The 8035-nt window shown below is 36.7% G+C and overlaps 1 pseudogene; it reads right to left on the bottom strand.

Moving 5' to 3' along the window:
* Positions 1–5258: 5258 nt before the first annotated feature.
* On the bottom strand, positions 5259–6186 carry LOC114080945 (poly(rC)-binding protein 2 pseudogene; annotated as a pseudogene).
* Positions 6187–8035: the final 1849 nt, after the last annotated feature.

Raw genomic sequence — 8035 nt, 5'->3', positions numbered from 1 at the left:
ACTAAGACTCATATTTATATTTTTCTCTATTAAATATTTAGAATAATTCTTGCAATTAATAATTATTTAAGATGATGATGATGATGATTATTTAAGATGGTGTCCTATCAATGCATATATATTATAATCATGGAATGTACTTCCCATTTATGTCTATTAAAAATCATTTTGTATTGATTCAAGTTCCATGTAGCTTCATTTTCTTATATAGAAAGGCCCAGATAATAATCTCATCAGAAAGTTCTAGTGCATTCTTTGGGATCTTGTTTAAAAGTGCTGTGTCCTTCTACACTCTCTTTTATGGGTTTTCAAATTTTCATTTTTAGCACTTTGGGGACACAGATGAAGTATTCTCTTTCTAGAATTTCCAAAGAATAATTTATCACCATGCCTACGGAATGTATTGTAGTATTCTCATAAAAATGTATTGTTGATTATTGATTTTCTAAATTGAGACATCGGCCATTACTCAAAATTATTCCAAGTACTTTCTAGAAGTTTCAGAAGAATACTCTTGAATATATTATTTCCACTGGTGATGTACACAATATGGACACGATCCTGATTTTTTTGGTATGTCTCCATCCAAAACCTCAGAGAGTAAGAAAATGTTCATGTAGTATGTGGTCTAGTGGAAATCTTTGGGATTCAGAGTCATGCATAGTTGATTCTGAATTCTACCTGGTCTTCTTAATAATTGTGGATATTTGAACATGTTTCTTTCCTTCAAACCATTATATAAGCTTCATGTTTAAAATAGGGTAGTATGATATACAGTGCATGATATCAGCAATTTTTCCTTCTTTTCTGTATTTATAAACTAGGTATTGTATTTTTTATCTTCACATGTTAAAATGCAGAACCTGTTTCCAAGTCCTTAAAATCTAATATTTCTTTCTTTTGGGGGGTGGAGTGGGGGAGGTTTGGAGTATGAGGGATTGAACTCAGTGGCACTTGGCGACTGAGCCATATCCCCAGCCTTATTTTGTATTTTTTTATAGGCAGGGTCTTACTGAGTTTCTCAGTTCCTCAACATTGCTGAGTTTAAACATTTTCAACAATCCTCCTGCCTTAGTCTCCTGGGCCACTTGGATTATGGTCATGCATTACTGTGCCTAGCATTTTTTTATTTATTTATTGTGGCTCATAGGAACCTCTAAAGATGAAAATGAATAGGTACCTACACTCAAAAGATCTTGATTTCTTTTGATTTTGCTTTTCAAATCCTGTTGTGTCCAAAATAACAAGCCCACATTAGAGGAGGAATTATCAAAGCAGAGAATTAAGGTGCCTTGATGAAGATGATACGTAACCCTCTGAAGTTCAACAGTCATCAGCTAACTGTTTCTACCAGAAAAAAAAAAAACAAACCAATAAGACCAGCATAAATTAATAAACCAGACCAATTATGATATAATAAGCTTTAGAGTGATTCATCCATCAATTATAATTGGAAACCAGGATTCTGTCACATACTTTGAGAAAATTCTATGGAAAACAGCAGTTGCCTTATTGGTACTGTTTTCTTTTTTCCCTAAGTCTGGACCATTATTAGGTACTATTAGCTTATGCAGACATGTACACATCAGATTGATGCTAAAACTCTCACAGTACCTCATACCAAGTGAGGAAACAATATCACAGCCTGGCATTAGGTCAAAGGCTAAGTTGCAAAATAAGATGTTTTTCTTTAATATATTTAAGTTTTAGAGTCAAGGCTGTGAAAAGATATACAAAATGAGACACCCACTCTTGGAACTTTCTCTTCTCTTTTATGTTGTCTGACACCTGAAATGTTAATAAGTCTGTGTTCAGCATCACATAGAAAGAAAAAAAATCAGTATCTTTTAAACCCTGTCTTGTTTGGTCTTCTTTCTCTTTCTGAGGACAGTGCCACTCTTGCTGTTTGGTTTTGTGGAAAAGAATTGATGAAAAAGTGTATTCTCACACCTCTTGTATGGAATGAAGGAGTCCAGGCTTTTTGACTCCCCAAGGTCAGAGGAGCCATATTCTCAAAATGGAATGTCACCACTATGAATTAAGATGTGCTAGAGCCTTAAAATAGAGGGAGTTGTAAGGATGTAGTTTTAAATACATATATATTCTTAATTAGTAATTTTATATTTGTCACATAATAATAGTACTCTTGATATATTCAGTTTTGTGATTAAAATAAATTTCAAATATGTCTTTTTTATTGTATATACTAAGTTAGTTAAAAACTACACCTGTGCCTAACATATTACTTATATTGGACATTAGAGGAATGCTTCCCAATTGAGAGCTCTAACTGCCTTTTTAGAAAATAGATCAGAAAAATTAAATTAAAAAAATATATTGCCCATTATATGGTTTCCAACAATTAACAATATGTGTGCATATAATTCATACATTGATATTATCATATAGAAAAGGCTTAATTTAAATATTCTACTGTAAGGCTAGACTCCATCACTTTTGGAAAAACTTGCCTTTTAAAAAAGCTGCAATCTGTACTCAATTCTAATCACCTTTAAAAAAAAAGGGAAGTAAATGCACCCAAGAACCTGCCTATCTTGATTCATTCTGTCCTCATTCATTCCTGGAGTTGATTCCATCTACTGTCATTTGGAAAGTAGGCTCAGCGGATTCAGACTAAGAGGGCAGCAGTTTCCAATCAGCTGCTCTTGGGTGATAATTGTTTGATCCAACATATGATAAGTACAAGAGGTATGGTTTACACTATCTGATCAAGCTTTAATTTCTGGAGCTTGCCATTCTTTCAGATCCATTTCTAGGCTTCCTTCTTAATGCTCAGGAAACCCAGGTTCTGCTTCCACGCAGATGATAAAAAATCTATATGGAGAATGCAAGGCACACTGAAAGCCAGGCAATAGTGACTGTGCAGGGTTTTGAGACAGCATCTGTACACTGGAATGGGAGACCATTTGAAAGAAGTTTCAAACAGCAATTGCTATGGCTGGAAGTGGTTTTGGTAGATGGGAACTTTCCAGCATAGTCTCCAGTATATGCAAAAATGAATCATCTTATAGAGAAGTTCATTCTCAGTCAGTCTCCTTTGACCAATTCAGTGGGAAATGCGTCAGCAGCTGAAAGTCAGAACATTCTGTATTATACAATCATGATATCTTCAGGCATGACCTGAAGTGTATGTGGGCAGCTTTGTTCTGGAAGCGTGGCATCTCCTCAGATTTTGTGGTACTGATTGGCATGATCATCAGGAGAGAATCCCAAATCCAGATGTAATTTTTTTCTCTCATAAAAGTGTTGCTGGTATATAGGTAACTGAGTTGCTTTTTTCTCCTGAGCTTTCTATATGTCTGCGAAGCAGGACCTCAAATTCGGAAGGCTGGACTTTTTCTTTAGTTTTATTTTTTTATGGTCTCAGAATATAATTCTCTTTTTTTTCATTTTTCTGTTCACACTCCCAATGCCAAATTTATTACTCCACAACATAGTAAACTGTTTCTCATATTTCAAATAGACACATTATTTTGTAACTATATTTTTTAACACTAGATAGCACAGTTTTCATAATATTCATTTTATTTTTTAATTATAGGTGGATACAATGTCTTTATTTTATTTTTATGTGGTGCAAAAGGTCAAACCCAGTGCCTCACATATGCTAGGCAAGTGCTCTACCTCTAGGCCACAACCCAAGTCCTAGGTGGCACTGTTTATGGGATTTGTATCCTCCTGTTTGTGAGAATTTAATATGAGAGAAAAAGAGATAGAGAGAGAGAGAAGAATCACTTGATACTTTGTAATAAAATGCTCATTCTTGTCCTCTCTTATTCTTCCAGAGACACAGATACCTTACTGGAATGTATTTAAGTGGGGATTCCCATTGTAGACTTGGCAGGATGACATGTCCTCATGTCATTCTCATACTTTCTCCTGGGTCAGTTGTTTCTGAGGTACCCAACGGTGTCATGTCTATATAGTTTTGGAGTGTATAGCCCATTTGAATCTCTGTGTCCTCTCCTGCCAAGAGAAAGCAGTCTGAAATATAGTGTGGAGATTATCTGGGGAGTAGTTGGATCCCTTGCACCTGAAATAAAACTCCTGAGACACTCTTCACTTAAGTCTTTTTTTTTTTTCTTTGACTACTGGAAATACTGCTACATATAATGGGCATGCAGTCATTTCTTTGACTTACTCATTTTAACTCCTTGAATTTATACCCAGAATTAATTAAACCATGTTATATGTTATTTCTGTTTTAAGTAGTTCAAGGGGTTTACATTATTTTCACAAGTGACTTTTTTAAACTTACATTTTCACCAACAGTGTGCAAGGGTTATCTTTTTCCAAGATCCATAGTTTCTTGACGCTTTTGGGGTATTAGATTACTGAGAAAACTATTCCCTCTCTTTTTTGGGGTATGCACTGGGGATTGAACTCTGGGGCACTCAACCACTGAGCCACATCCCTAGGCCTATTTTGTATTTCATTTAGAGATAGGGTGTCACTGAATTGCTTAGTGCCTCACTTTTTTCTGAGGCTGGGCATTGAACTCAAAATCCTCCTGCCTCAACTTTCCAAGCTGCTGGGATTACAGGCATGTGCGACTGTGCCTGGTGACAAAAGCTACTCTAACACCTGTGCTCAGTATACAGGTGTCCACTATTTGACTTGTGCATCAAATATGTCAGGGAAGATTGTGGAGTCCAGTCTGCCAAGTATCTACAGAATGAGTGTGTAAAAACCTTTCTGGGAATTAACAAATATATGTACTTTCTAATCCCTTCTTTGAACTACTGCTTGGGATTTTAGCAGCCCATTGAGATGCTTGCAAATCAATGTAAAACCCATAGTTTGTGATCTAGGGGAGATTTGAAAATGATCAGTTAGCTTCACTCCCAGAACTTGAGCATTTGGAATGGCTTTCTATTTGGGGTCCTCTGCCTAAGCCTCCTACCTTTCTTTTTCAGAGTGCTTTGTTATATGTGAGGTAACTAGTTTCTTCCATTGAATGGAAGATGTTAAAAGATTACATTCGTCACTGAAGAGAAATTTTCCTGCTGAGAAAAATTGGCTGTCATGGAATTTTTAGAGGTACAAACTGGAGACTGGAGCTCTTTGTTCTGAACACCCACAAATGCATAAACCAAATTATTTATGATTTTATTTCTCTGTCCTGATCCCAGGGTTTTAAGCCCATGGATGCCCTTGCATGAACATAGATAAGTATCATTTTTTTTCTGTGTTCTTAGTAGTATGAATTTGAAGATGCTTCTTCAGCAAAAGCAAAATTAAGATCTAAAGCACAGAAAACTATTTAGAGGTAGGGTGTTGATTTCATAAGAAGTAGTCTGAGCAGATGCATCCAAACCTGCACTGAATCCAGTGTTGCCATGCATCATAGGAAAATGAGACTGTTGCATTGCCAACTGGTGCAGCTTGGTCAAATCTGGCTGTGGAATGGCATACTGTCCTTGAATGATATAAGCCTCTAGAGATGGTCCCTCCAGGTCAGGGTTGAGGCACATGGATGGGGTGGTGTGGAGAAAGCTCACACTGTTGCTGCCTGTGCTGTATCTGTCCTGACCACCTGCAAAGATGACTGGAGAACTTGATGGCTTGGGCAGGTACGGGATGGTCATGACCACACAGATCTGTTTTACACCCTCAATGATGGATTGCAGAATGCCAGCAATAGTGATGGCTGGCTCAGTGAATTGGGGAGCATAACCCCTGTCACCTGGACTTGAGCCCCTGTACTCTCTCATAATCTTGAAATCACCTTTTCCAATGAGAGAGCCACACTGACTAGCAGGGACCACCAGCCTCAGAGTGACTGGGGGTCTACTAGCAGCTGTAAAATTGATCATAGAGCTGCTGATGTCCTCTTGCAGTTTGTCAATGATCATAACAAAGGCTTTGAAGATGGCATTAGTGGGTCCAGCCAAAGTGATAATTCTCTCAGGACAATTCCCTTCTGAGATATTGATACGTGCACCACTCTCCTCGTGCATCTTCTTAACCAACTCGCCTTTCTTTTTGATGATACTGCCAACTTCCTTCCCATGCATAAGTAGCCAAATGGTGAGAGTGACATTTAATCCACTTTCAATCACACCGGTGTCCATGTCGAGCAGTGTTATGGGGAGCTGGACTTTGAGTGGTCAAGTCTTTGGTCACTGGTGGAGGTAAAAGCCAAAAACTGCAGGTGCCAGAGGACTGAGGGGAAAAGGGGAGCCGGCAGGAAGGAGAAGGGTGGGAGGCCAGGGGCAGAGGAGGAGGAAGGGGGAAAGGGACCCAGGAGTGGGTGGAGGGCAAGAGAGGGCGCTCTGGCTGCTGCCTCTGCTGGTCTGGGCCAATTCCAATGTTTTTAATTTCAGTTTTGTTTTTTTTTTTCCTTTCTAGTTAATGTTTTCCTGCCTGGTTGGTATGCAGTAATGAATTTGCTTTTTTGTTAACTTGCCTCAGTAGGAGTGATTTATACTCCTTTTTGTAAATTCGTGTGATTGTTGAATATTTCCCTTTTATTAAGTGAATTTAGAAATATTTTGACTGTAAAATACTCTTTTGGTATGCCTTCTTTTCCCCACAAATATAAACCACTTTCATTCTGTCATATCAACTTTTTGGTACATATGTGCTTTGCAAGTATTTTCTCCTACTTTATATCTTAGCTTTGATCACTGAGTGTTCCTCATTCTAAAATATTTAAAATTGGTCTCCAGATACATAAATCCATGGAAATATACAGGAAAGTTTCTTAAAAATTGAGTAACAGAGATCACTGATGTAGTTTCTCTTTTCCCAGTATTCAAATAAGTACCATGCACATTTATTGTAAGAGGATGACCAAGGACAGGCAGAAAGTATGAATAGAGTATTAGTTGGAATAATCCAAAGCTCTGTGCAATTGAGAGAGTTTCCAGGGTTCCAAGAAAAAACAAATAAGACCTCCACTCTGGACATGGCTCTGTCCTCTGATCTGCATCCAGAGACAGTGTATGATGTCACATTTTTATCCATCACACTCACTTTTGTACATAATTAACCTGTCTTGCTACATTCTCCTGGCTCTGTGTCCCTCCTCTTTCTTCATCCACTGTGCATGAAATTTCAAATACTCTGTGCATGAATAAAAATAAGCTCAATGGAGTATCTACCTTCTATGTTGCTATAGTTCTCAGATTCTATGATGCTTGAATGTTGTAGCTTGTTATGACAGCACCATTCTCTCTCTCTCTCTCTCTCTCTCTCTCTCTCTCTCTCTATATATATATATATATATATATATATATATATATATATATATAATTGTTTTTCTCTCTTGAAGGCTATATCACTACAAGAAAAAGGGAAACATTTGTAACCACAGAAAAAATACCAATACCAACTAGAAGCTAGAATGATTCTCTTCCAGAGTTTCTGAAAAGAGTGTGGCTTCGCTAATACTTTGATATTAATTTTCTGTCATGATAATGAAAACATCCATAACTATAAAAGAATGAGTTTTTACTCTTTTAAGCTGTTATAATTGTGATTATTTCCTTTAGCAGCAATGGGAATCTAGAGATTTTTTGCAAGTTTAATTGATGATGTGACCAAACTGAATCATGCTAAAGTGGTAGGTATCAAATATAAATACTGTTTTTCCAGGTTGCGCATATATTTGCAAATTATAATTGAAAGCTGCGTAACATATTTTCAGAAACAGAAACAGCTTGGTGAGGCAAACTCTTCAAATTTGACAGCATTTAAATTTTTTTTCTTAAATGCTGCTTACTGCACATGTGACTTTAGGAAGTATTCTTTTATATAGCTTCTCATTATTTATTTGTTATAAAATATTTTGTTCTAAAATACTTTTGAATATATTTTATTTTTGCAGTGTTCAAAAGTGGAGGGCTGATTCTGACAAACTTCCTGAAAATATATGTTTTTATTTTTAAAGATTGGAGGAATTCTTTATTGCTTCTGTAATCTACTTAATTGAGAACAGAGAATTTACTGCTTTATGTTTCTTTCACTTCTTTCACTGAGTGGATGTACTTGTGTCTGTTTGGTGGTCTTG

The sequence above is a fragment of the Marmota flaviventris genome, chromosome 10 (genome assembly GCF_047511675.1).
Source record: "Marmota flaviventris isolate mMarFla1 chromosome 10, mMarFla1.hap1, whole genome shotgun sequence".
In the NCBI taxonomy this organism is placed as follows: Eukaryota; Metazoa; Chordata; class Mammalia; order Rodentia; family Sciuridae; genus Marmota; species Marmota flaviventris.
Note: the sequence above shows the minus strand (reverse complement) of the source record. Positions and strands in the feature narration are given on the sequence as shown.